Here is a 12,949-nt window from a genome sequence, read left to right on the forward strand (position 1 = left end):
AAGGGGAAAGGAAAAGTCACAGAAGAACCCTACCCCCACATCCCATCCTTGGCATTGTGGCTAGCTTTGCAAATAAGACCATGTCTCTTTTCATTTTCATTTACATATTGATTTCACAATGGGGGGGCAAGGAACTTTGGACCCCCCAAAGTTCTTAAAGGAGTGGTAACATCATATGCAATGTCACACATGCCATGCCACCACGTCATGTGGCTCCAGCCCCCTCAAAAGCAGGGGCTAGCCAGTGCCTCTGTTTCACATCTATATACCGATTATTGCAATCAATAAAACTTCAATGTGGTTTCCAAAAAAATTTTAAAACAATAAAAAGTCTAAAAGCAAATATGTAAAACATTCAAAAATAAATAAAACCGACAGCAAGCAAATACCAGGTTAAAATATACGATATACGATCGTAAAATACATGACAGCTTCTGCATGTCTTGATAGGCTTCCCTATACAAAAGTATTTTTAGTGGGTGCCAGAAAATATACCACTTTAACAGTGATGGGATCCCTCCAAAAAGAACCCTGAGAATAGTAGTTTGTCCCAGAGCTACAATTCCCTGCACCCTTAACAAGCTACAGTTTCCAGGATTCATTGGGTGGGGGGAACACAAGACTGTTTTAAGTGCTACAACAGTCCTTTAAGTATATGGTGAAGGTGTGACCTAAGTTGTTTGTCACTTACTTTAGTAGCAGCTGCTCTCAAGTGAGAGCAAACCATAAAGTCTTAATGCATAAGAGTGTGCAACAAAGCTTCTTCTCCCTTTGCTTTCTGGAGAGAGCATGAGGTGTGCAAAGGTTGACATCATGGGTGCAGGCAGGCCTTGCTAAACTGAGCATTTCCTGCTTCTCTGTAAAGGATCAGGCTGAAATCGAGACTTGCTCTTTTTGGATCTTGCACATATGCACATATCACACTCCCATTTCAAGTTGCCTCCTAGGGAATGAGATGCACACTGTTCACAGAAAAGTTTCTCCACTACAAGCACAATGCAACATAAGAGTGCTGTCTGCTCTTGGGCATTTACTTCTGCTTGTGCAGCAGCAAACAAATGGTTAACATTCTGAGTGGAAAAACACTGAAGTTATTAAAAGATTTTCTTATAAGAATTATTCAAAAATGAGATCTATTGTAAAATGTAAGGATTAATTTATTAATCAGAGCTTTCTGAACTCTCGCATTAAGCAGCTTTGTTATGCTAATTCCCTTATAAATGAATAATGGACTTATCCTCCCATTATTGCCTATCATTTAAAAAGACCCCATTTAGAAAATGAAGATGTCCTTTTCGCTTGCAAATTATTATACGTTTTAGGGCACAAGTTTGTTTTAAAATGAATACTAGAAAATACTCCCTGCCTGCCTTCCCCATCATTCATATTCATCAATCATTGTTCTAATCAGATTTGTTTGATCTTGAGCATTTATCAGAGACAAACCTTCTATGCTAATTAAACACAAGAGAAGGAAGAACTGTGTCTTAGCCAATTTCTTTCTGATAAATTCCCTTCAAGTAAAAGGTTGCCTAGGCAGACATGCAACGGTGGGAAAAGATTGACAGCCTGCCCTGTTCCAAAGACTAGCTGTACCGGCATGCAAGAGTATACAATGATGCACGCTGAAAGCTTCACCACATCATGATTTGACATTTATATTAATTAATTAATTTGGTGTTCTTGCTTTTTTGTGTTGTTGTTTTTTTAGCCATGCTTCATCCTGACAGATTCAAGTGTGCTGTACAAAAATGCAACACTATGGCCCCATCTGCACTATACATTTGAAGTAGTATTATAACACTTTAAATAGTCATGGCTTTCCTCAAAGGATCCTGAGAAAGTTTTTTTTGTTAAGGGTGCAGGGACTTTTCTAGGAACCCCTGTATTTCCTAAATTCCCAGCGTTCCCTGGCACTGAGGGATTGATCATTAAAACAACCTGGAAATTGTAGCTCTGTGAAGAGCTGTTAAGTACCCTAAAGAGGCTGTGGTTGCCAGAATTCTTTGAGGGAGCCATGACCGGACTTCTTGTAAGTAGGAAGGCATGTTAAGTATAATTTTTTAATTGACACTGAAATGGAGGCTGACAGTGTATATTGGTGAAAAGGTTTAACAAGGGGAAATTCCACTGTATACTACATGGTCTTTGAGCTCCTTCATGGGTTGATAATAATTGTTATTGTTCTCTGCTAGCTAACATGTGAGTGTTTAACCTTAGATCACATGGGAGGCTATTGAAGTACAAATCTGCCATCTTGGAAGTGTGGTGGCTTGTGTCCTTTGTTCCCAGGCTCTGTGGGAGTATCGATGTAACGAAGCTCTCCAGGAGCACATAACTTCAGGCTGTAAGGAGAGAGAGAGAAATATCTTTTCTTATAGGTTTGTTTGGAATTATATTTTATTTACAAGGCTGAGCATGTGCTGGACAGCACAGGATCTTGTATGGAATTATTTGCATGTATCTTTAATGTTTTTGTTCTGTTTTGAAGGAAGTTCTGCAAGTCAAGTTTTGAACAATCTTATGGATCTAATGGACAATATAGTGGACAATGTTTCATTTCAGAAAGGAGTCAGTTTTTCTGCATCCATTCACTTCAAGCTGCACGATATTAATATCTGCAGTAAGGCAGGCAGGTTGGGGCTGGCTGAGGATAGTGGAACAAGACTCCATTTGTCCTAATGAACCAGCTTCCACGGCAGCGACACCTGTAAAAGTACCTCTGGGCTTGTAACTTGGCTGTTCTACCAGACACAACATTTTTGTCAGCCAGCAGTTCAGTGGGGGAGCAATATACATGGTTGGTGTGATTTGTGCAATTTTGACTGCTTCGAAAAGTGCTACCCCACTGTGGGGCATTGCAGCAGCTAAGCATACAACCCCTACATGGCAGTTCCAGTTCATGCAGATGACATCTCTGCAAGTCTGTAGCTCAGTTGTCATTAGAACCCTACTTGTGGTCCTGAAATACACCTATGGGAGCCACTGGTAAGGATGAACCACCACCCTGCGTAATTGACAGTGGTTTTTCTTAAGCTGAGCATTAAATTCTGAACCATTCGCAGTGGATATTGTTCCAACATGTAAAAATAACAAACAAAAACCCTGCAAGAAACAATGTCCCAAAGCATATTGATTCTCTTTCCTATCCCCCCCCCCCAGTTCTGTATATCTAAAGATACGTGTAGCTTTATTTATGCATTTTCTGAGTGACAGTTTGTTTGATTTTGCTTTCCACCTAGCTGTATTTCCACCTGCAGGACGCAGAGCGTTGGCACTGTTTGAGTGTCTGACCTCTTTCTGGCTGATGCAGCAGAAAACTGATTTAAGCTGGCAAAGCAATAAAGGCAAACAAAATAAACTCGCATTCTTGGCCTGTTTTGCAAGAATTCAAACTTAACTCGTATTTTAAACGGGCTGTTCTTTTAAAAAAGAAACCAAACAAAACTCTGTCTTCTTCTGAAAAATGAAGCAGTAGCAGTTGTCACCGCTTTTCATGATTTCTGTCTTGCAATACTTTAAGCTTAACTGGTATTTTACACTGACCCTTCTTTAAAAAAGCGAAGCAAATCTCTGGCTTCTTCTGATAAATGAAACAGCAGCAGTTGTCGCTACTTTTCATGACTTTTGTCAGAAGAAGTAAAACTGCACTGTGCTTTAATACTACCAATATTCTCTCCCCCTGCCCCACCATTACAAACGATGCCTGACCTGCATTGTATTTCAAGCCTTTCACTCACATAGTTCATCTCATTTTTATTTCTCTCAGTGGAGTGAAATCACAGTATTTTAGGAGAGACAAGACAGCATAATTATCATGCTATGAAAACAGTTCATTTGTCGAGACAGAGATGAAAGATGAGATGGACAAACCTGAGGAAAGATTCTTTGCACACATTAGTGGTGTCAGCTGCTAACTGCTATTCCACTCATAAATGAATTTTCAATGGCACTGAGGTTTTTTTTATTAAGTAATGCTGTCAAAGGTTTTTTTCAGAGTGTGAAAGGTGCTTTTTAAATAAATGTGTTCATTTTGGCCTATCTTTGGGTTGTAAATCAAACACTCTATTAAATTTTACTCACTACCTGCTGAAGAGCACCAACTGAAGATGAATCTTCACTTCCAATATGTTTTGTCTACTATCACACTCAACATTTTTAATAAGCAAATCATGCACTGCAACCTATTGGGTAGGCTGCTGTCTGAAAATACATCCTAATGCCAAGCATTAGACTTCAAAACTCAAAATGCTTGGGTTCTTAATGCACTTTTTTTAAAAAAAGTTATTAGCTTGATTATTCCAAGAGAATATAAAGATTTAAAAAACATAAGAAGAGCCCTAATGGATCAGACTAAATGTCCCCCTAGACCAGGGATGAAGAAGCTGTGGCCCTACAGATGTCGTTGGATTACAATTCCCATTGGCCCCAGCCATCAGGGGCAGTGTTCAGGGATGAAGGGAGTTATTGTCCAACAACATCTAGAGGATTACAGGTTGTCTTCCCTGTCCAAGATCTTGCTTCGAACAGAGGGCAGCACATACCTCTGGGAAACCTAGAAGCAGGACATAAAGGCAATAGATCTCCATCACTGTTTATCTTATACCAGCTTGGTAAACGTATCCTCCATGAATTTGCCTAATCCTCTTTTAAAGCCATTGTGTCATCACCGCATCCTGACAGGAAATTCCATATTTTAAGGCTGAATGCATATTACGCACTTAAAAAGCATGCCCATCAATCCACAATTTGGATTGAAGATTGGGGTAAATGTATCAAAACACAATATTTCATAATAAACTATGGTATAAATATGGACAGTGGCTAATGCTGTGTCTTCAACAGGCCAACTAAACCAGGTGAGAGTAACCGATGAGCCTAGAATCCTCTGTGAGTTAGGGATTTTCCCTGCATGTGAAGACAGGTTCTGAGCGGATTAGACTAATAGTGGGTCCAACGGCGAAAAAGGTGTTTTCTGCATATGGTGTAGAGGGAAGTGAAGGGCAGATGGGGCTCATCAACCTGTGAAGGTAGCTCATCCAGGAGAAGGAAAACTTTGATCCTAAACCTCTTGTGCTTTGTAGGATATCTTCAGAAAGAGAAAAGACTAAGGAGTAAACCCTACACAAATCTGGAGCGGAGTCACTAAGATGGTTGGATGGCAACTCCTGCAGCCAAGTAGGTGTCAAACATATTGCTCTGCTTTCCTTTGGGCCACATCAGCAAGGCCGAGAGTGGGGTCTTGTCATGTGGACAGCCCAGGACCTTCACACATACAGAGCTCAGGCTTGCGCCCCATGGAGGTCACTTCAGTCCTACTAATGTAGCAGTTTGACTTCAACCCTGGAGGCACATTCCATCGTCTTTTTGTGAGAGAGAGATATGTCAGCAGCATGACTACCCTCACTTGCAGTTGGAGTAGACTCGATGCAGACTAAACAGAAGTGTGTATGCAGCTCTAGAATGTGTTCTCTGAAAGTGTTTGTCCATTTTCCTGCCTTGAATTTCATTGGAAGAAACAAAATTCACAGAATATGGGAGACAGGAAGAGAAATTTGCCCCTTTTACTGGCATCACATACTGAGAGCATGCACAGAAAACCATTCACTTCATTCTGTTTCCTGGTACATTGGTACCTCTGGTTATGGATTTAATTCATTTCGGGGTGCCGTGCACACCCCGAAAAATCCATAACTAGAGGCACCGCTTCTGCGCACACACGCGGCGTGATAGAGTTCTTCTGCGCACGCACGCAGCACACAGAGACCTTCTGCGCATGCGCGAGCAGTGAAACCTTCCGTGAAAACTTCCGGGTTTGACGCAGCTATAACCCAAAGATTCCGTAACCCGGAGATTACGCAACACGAGACACCACTGTACATGATCCTGGTGCTGCATTTTATTTTATTTTACAGCAAGAAACTCTGCTCTTCCAAATTCTTACAAACTGTCTCTGGCTGTTGTAGACTTGTTGTGTACCTTTCTCCCTCTTGATGGTTAGAAAGCTTGTCAAAATCTTTCTGTTCTGCCAGGTTTTTATCTGCTGCTGGTTTTTAAACTGATGCCCTGATGCTGTTTTTACAGCAAGTGTACTGTTATGTTGTTTAGTTAACAAAAGCTGGGGAATCTAGTATGTGTTTTTTATCTTGATTCCTGACTGCTAGATTGAGCCACTTTGATTGTTTAGTTATATGCACACTGTGTGTCTGTGTGTGTGTGTGTGTGTGTGTGTGTGAGAGAGAGAGAGAGAGAGAGAGAGAGAGAGATTATATTGCTTGATATGCTTGATGCCCTTCAAAGCCCTCAGAGTACACCTTGCTTAAAAGGTAGAGGGACCCCTGACCATTAGGTTCAGTCATGACCGACTCTGGGGCTGCGGCGCTCATCTCGCTTTATTGGCCGAGGGAGCTGACTTAAAGCTCCTAGGTCATGTGGCCAGCATGACTAAGCTGCTTCTGGCGAAACTAGAGCAGTGCACAGAAACACCGTTTACCTTCCTGCCAGAGCGGTACCTATTTATCTACTTGCACTTTGACGTGCTTTCAAACTGCTAGGTTGGCAGGAGCTGGGACCGAGCAATGGGAGCTCACCCCATTGAGGGGATTCAAACTGCCGACCTTCTGATCGGGAAGCCCTAGGCTCAGTGGTTTAGACCACAGCGCCACTCGCATTAGTGATAAAGCAGGATATCAAATCCAAACTCCTCCTCCTCCTCTTCTTCTTCTTCACCAAAGGCCCCTAGAAGCTGCCAGTATGTGACAGCAGCCACACTCCAGGAATGACTTTGATTGGCAAGCCAAGGGTCTTAAAGCCTTAGTGAGTAAGGGTCTTCCTCTGTGTACAAAGACAGGTTCCAGCAGATTGAGTGGATGAGACCAATAGTGAGTCCAATGGTTGTAGTGGATAAAAAAATAACCACTGAGAGTGGTTAACCTGCCCATAACCTGCCCATACAGGTTAACCAGCTAGTGGGGTGTTTAGACTAGAACAGTGAGCAATAATGAACATTTTGCAGAAATTTTGCTTTCTAACCCATTTATTGCTTAAGCCGCTTCTGTTATCCACACTCACTTGCAAATTTCCCACTCATTTCCTTGGTATCTGTTGTCTCGCATCTAGTTAACACCACTACAAAGCATATGCCTGATGGTTTTAGCCTATGTGTTGGCAGAGTCTTTCATTGTGGCCTTTCACACCAAACTAGAGTTAGAGGGGCTGTTGTATTAATTAGCTAATTTGTTCAGCACTTAAAAGGTGTGAGACACTATAGACATGCAATGGATTATTTACGGCAAGCTTGATATTCCTAATACTTTTCAAATCCCAACAGTAGACCATGTAATTAAAAGAATTTCATCTGCCGTAACATAACCTAGTGGTGATCTGTTTGAATCCATTTCAAAATATTTGCAACACTGAATTTCATTTGAAGTATTTACAAATATATCTGATGGTTTCTCTGCAGATTCTACACGGCATACCCTAATTTTAGTGTTCGTGAAGACAAAATACCTAACATTTTAACAGCAAGGAGTAACAGCTTGAAACTGAAAATCAAAAGCTTGCTATTCAACAGAATGAATAGAAGGAACTAGCACCTCAGTTTTATTGGCTAGTTGAAGACATTTTTTTACTTGGCTGGACTTTCAATGCTATCACATAAAGGAACTGAGAGTGAGTAACATCCTGCTTCTCTTAACAGGTAACATCCTGAAAATACTATGAAGAGTATTTATTTATATTTATATTATATTTATGGCCAGTGCTCATGTGCAGGTTCCATGTGGATAGCGGTACCTCCATGTGAGGTGTATATGCACAGCAGTCATGATTTGTGAGGTTTCAGATTGCACCATGTAGACAAGCGCCACGCAGAAGAACATCTTTTAAAACAGAATATCCAGAAGAGTAGTACCCCATTGCAAGGATAGTAGCAGCCAATGCTCACTCCTGAGATGCTCAGAAAGGGTCTACCATAAGTGTTAACCAAGGCAGTGCCCTGCAGATATTGCTGGACTGCAACTCCCATCAGCCCTAGCCAGTATAGTCCATAGTTGGGGGCGATGGGAGTTGTAGTCCAGCAAACCCCTGGAAGGGTCAAGGAGCTGTGAAGCATGTCCAGGTCAACAACAGGACAGGGAAGCACAGGAGGCATGGAATGCAATTACGGTAGCTTTTTATTAACAGAAAATAATGACATAGTAGAGCCCTCTGGTTTGTCCTTTCCTCTCTAGTCTCTCACTCTGAATCACTCCCAAGCAGGCAAAGGCTGTGTTAAGGGGCTGGGATCCTCCTTTGGGCCCTTCTAGCCAAGCAATGTGCAGGACTCTCCTTGCGCGGGGTGTCAGGACGGGGGGGGGGGGGGAGCCAGCAGGACAGAAACTGTCCTGCTGCTTAGTAGCAAGAGCAACTGCTGACTCCTCTCTGTCCGCATCTGCACTCGCACTGTGATTCTCAGACTCTAACCCTGTCTTGGAAGGCCTTCCTTCAGCAGATGTCCCCCCACCCCCACCTGATTGCTCAAACCTCCTGCTTCTAGCATCTCCCCGCTCATCCCAGACTGCTCTTCAGTATCCCACCACCATGACCAAGGATGTAAGCCTTCTTCTTCTGTGTCTTTTTCTTCTCTTGGGCAGGAGCCTCCCACCACTCTTCATCAGCCAGCCTGCCCCTGACAGGTAGGCACCATAGTGGCTCCCTCTGTTTTATGTATTCTAACCCCCTAAGCAAGGTGTTGGACTGCAAGAAGATCAAACCTATCCATTCTTAAGGAAATCAGCCCTGAGTGCTCACTGGAAGGACAGATCGTGAAGCTGAGGCTCCAATACTTTGGCCTCCTCATGAGAAGACTCCCTGGAAAAGACCCTGGTGTTGGGAAAGATGCAGGGCACAAGGAGAAGGGGACGACAGAGGACGAGATGGTTGGACAGTGTTCTTGAAGCTACCAGCATGAGTTTGACCAAACTGCGGGAGGCAGTGGAAGACAGGAGTGCCTGGCGTGCTCTGGTCCATGGGGCCACAAAGAGTCAGACATGACTAAACGACTAAACAACAACAACAAAAGCAAGGTGTGGGACGCGAGTGGTGCTGTGGGTTAAACCACAGAGCCTAGGACTTGCTGATCAGAAGGTCGGTGGTTTGAATCCCTGTGACAGGATGAGCTCCCGTTGCTTGGTCCCAGCTCCTGCCAACCTAGCAGTTCGAAAGCATGACAAAGTGCAAGTAGATAAATAGGTACCACTCCGGCGGGAAGGTAAACGGCGTTTCGTGCGCTGCTCCAGAAGAGGCTTAGTCATGCTGGCCACATGACCTAGGAGCTTTATGCCAGCTCCCTCGGCCAATAAAGCGAGATGAGCGCCGCAGCCCCAGAGTCGGTCAGGACTGGACCTAGAAAAACTGTCTGTGGACAAACGTCAGCTCCCTCAGCCTGTAAAACAAGATGAGCACAGCAACCCCACAGTCGTTTGTGATTCGACTTAACTGTCAGGGGTCCTTTACCTTTGCCTTTACCTTTTATCACTACCCTAAGGAGTCTCAAAGCGGCTAACAATCTCCTTTAACTTCCTCCCCCACAACAAACACTCTGTGAGGTGAGTGAGGCTGAGAGAAATGTGACTAGCCCAAGGTCACCCAGACGGGGCCACGAGCCCGGTTCACCAGATTACGAATCTACCGTTCCTAACCACCACACTGGTTCTGACAGCTGAGTGCAGGGTGGGGACCAAGGTAGACAAAAAGAAGGAGCACAACACATCCCCCACCAAGTACTGCCCTTCCCCTAACGCCCCATGCACCTCATGTATGCCTTTCATTTGTACTTAAAAATAGGAGGGAAGGTTGCATAACGCTGACTAAAAATAATCGCTAGATATTTTGTTCACAATCTACAGAAAAAGGTACTCTAGAACTAGAATAAGAAAAAAGTTTATTTTGTTTTATTTTTAAAAGAACCAAATGGAATAGCAAACATTTATTTGACCTGCTGAAATCACATGCAGCTGAAGACTGCAAGTTATGCTAATAGAATATTCCTTGTAGCTGGAAAGAAGAAAGTGCACTTACCTGACCCCTGGATTTTTACATTTTTCCATTATGTAGATTGACTGTTTTGATGGGCTCAGGTGAATGTTGATATCTGGGTCTCAAGGTGGGAATGAATCTGATTGTCTGTGAATTGGTAGAGAAATGAATATGAGCAATTGCCGGTTACAGTATTGGCACTACATTAGCTGCAGATCAAATAAAGCTTTGAAGCAGCTAATCATTTTCGGAGTGGCCATCGAATGACAATATTGACAAAGCCGAAATGCTCAAGAGCCAAAAGGAGAAAAAGTGAGATAGAAAAGCAATAATAAAAAAGGCCTCTCTGATCAGTATCATTTTTTATTGTTCTGCTCAGAGATGAAATGAAATAAACTGTGCAGCAGAACAGACAAAAGGAAGAGCCACTCACACATCATCAGCAAACTCAGATTCCTTGAAAGGTAAACTGTGTCCAATTTTATAAGAAGATCTTCCACATTCTTATTATTACCAACACCAATGATATATAGGAGGCTTTGATTTTAACAACTCATATTTCTATGGTCTCTCACGCAGTGCTGGATCAGGCACAAGGGTCCTTGCTCAAGGGGCTGTTACCTCAGTGAACTGTAGAAATGGGGCCATTAAGCTTGGTTTGAGGAACTTAAATGGATGAAACTGCCAGTCTATAAGTGTGCCGGAAAATTACAGTGCATGCACAATTCTTCACTGTGGCAAATTACGGCTGCATCTCTGGCTTCATGTGTGTGTTTGACACATGCCCACTTAAAGCAAAGCTGGAGAGCTCCAAACTGAGGTAAGATTGAAGTGTGTAGGAGACTAACAGACAGAAACCGTGTGCAGCTGGCTGCCCAACAGGTTCCAGTGACAAGATAAGCTATGGGGTGCCAGGAGGGCTCTTCACAGGATTGTCTGGAGGAATGGACTTTACAGGATCCATTCTATAGGGCAACAGCTGCATTTCATCTGGGATATAAGGTTTCAGGTGGTCCTGAAGGTACCCTGAGCCTACGTCATTCAGGACTTAGTAAATTAGGACAAGGACCTTCAGCCTGGCTCAAAAGTAGATAGGCAACCAGTCCAAATGTTTTAAACAGTGGTGCCACATGCTGTTTATCTTGTAATTATTTGTATGGTTTAAATAGATTTTATATGTATAGAGTTTTACTTCTAACAATGTTTAACTGTTTTAAAATTATTGTTTTTTCTATGTTTTTAGCAGTTCTGTGTAAGCCACCTTGAGTCCCATCAGGGAAAAATGTGGTGTGGGGGGGGGTGGGGGGGTGTCATAATAATGTGCCCTCATCAGCAATCTGGCTGCACCAGTTGGAGCTTCTGAAACAGGCCCAAGGGCAACTCCACATAGAACAGATTGGTTTTTAAATGTTTCCTCATCTCCCTTACCTGTTTTATGTAACAACTTGCCTGATAAGGAGTTCTGGAAGATCACACCATTGTGAGATTTGGGTTGCTCCCAGTAAAGGTATCACCAAGCTATGGATTTTTTTAAAAAAAAAAATTAATGTGTCTCAGATTTTATCAAGGAAGAAAAGTGTGTCGACTACCCTAAGTCTGGGAAATACTGGCATATTTCCTGAATATGGAATAATGTAATGTAATGGTAATGAATTGCTGTGCGCTGGAGCACCTTCCAAGCTTTGTATCTTTCATCACATCCCTTTCTGTGCTCAGTAATCCCTAAACTTACATAATGCAGTGAAAATGGCATTCAAAGTGGTCTTTATGAACGTTTTTTGTGTTTCATGGCTTGAAGATAAGAGTTTCTGTCTGCTGTAGAAAATCTCTGTCAACAGAATCTGCTTGATCAAAGCATCCGTTGTCAGTTATTAGTAGAAGGAGTGAAAATCCACGATACAGTGATGATCTTCAGCATTTTTCAGCTTGCCATTTTATTTTATTCCCCCCACCCCATTTTTATGCTTTCCAAATTGTAACAATAGTTTAACATTTCAGCTCATGATTTTGTCATATATCTGGAGGAGAGCAGGGAAAGGAAATGTTTTTCTTTCTCGCCTTTGGAGAATAATTGAGTCTTTTCTCCTGCAACACATTTTGACTTGCTTGCACAGTTCTTCATCAGTCCTGGTCTCCTAACTCCGATTTGTATGAATCATTAGCCATTATAGTTAAATGGGCTTCCATTGAGCCTCTCTGGTGAGTAAAACCACTGTCGTGTGCAGGACAATAGCTAATACATGATAAGGAAAGCTTCCCAATCTACTAAAAAGAGGAAACTAATCCACACTTTAATTGTATAAGGAAATAGCTCCTTGAAGGTATAATTGACAGTATGCAGTGGAATAGCCTTGCATTTTCCTTCCCTTCAGCTAATCCCCAACAGTGTTTCTTATATCCTTCATGAATTCTCTCATTTTAGAGTGAACTGTGTGATGCTTCCCCTTTGGCATGACCCACCTCCAGAGTTGGAGATGCCCCAAAGGCGTGTTAACTTGGAGTGAGGTGCTATGGCCATATCCAAAGGATTGTGGGACAAGCACTCCGTTGAACTTCCAATATGTGGAAGCTCCTCCCTCCTGTGCCAAAAGCAGCAGCAGTAGGAGCTCAACAACAACAACAACTGACCTTTTCACTCCACTTTGGTCATTTTCAGGTGCAGTTTCTATTCTCACTGATAAATGGAGACTGGTCATGAAATTTTCAGCACAGCACTAGTCTGATCTATCAGCAATGCCATGTCTTGCTCATGCATTTCTTCTTTCCTTACCTTCTACAATTTCAGGTGTTACAATAACATGCTCATGTACAACAGTCTTTCCCTCTCCCTCCCCTCCTCCAGATTCCACAGCTGTATAAGCTTTGTAGAACCAACAATTCCCTAGACACACTGATGCAGGATCCAAGGATGTCTGTTTGTCCCTGTCAA

General features: G+C 42.6%; 1 protein-coding gene across 8 annotated transcripts in view; it reads left to right on the top strand.

The window, feature by feature from the left end:
- The window catches only part of LOC310682649 (uncharacterized protein), a 75,935-nt gene that overhangs the window by 9,970 nt on the left and 53,016 nt on the right, over window positions 1-12,949 (top strand). For 3 of the 8 annotated variants that reach the window (XR_014514062.1, XR_014514063.1, XR_014514064.1), the window contains exon 2: window positions 5,085-5,178. The exons of the other annotated variants lie outside the window; for them this stretch is intronic. The gene's annotated coding sequence lies outside the window, so the exon portion shown is untranslated. The remainder of the gene's footprint in view (window positions 1-5,084; window positions 5,179-12,949) is intronic. 8 annotated transcript variants of the gene reach the window in all.

Source organism: Podarcis tiliguerta (assembly GCF_965153285.1).
Source record: "Podarcis tiliguerta genome assembly, chromosome: 7".
NCBI lineage: Eukaryota > Metazoa > Chordata > Lepidosauria > Squamata > Lacertidae > Podarcis > Podarcis tiliguerta.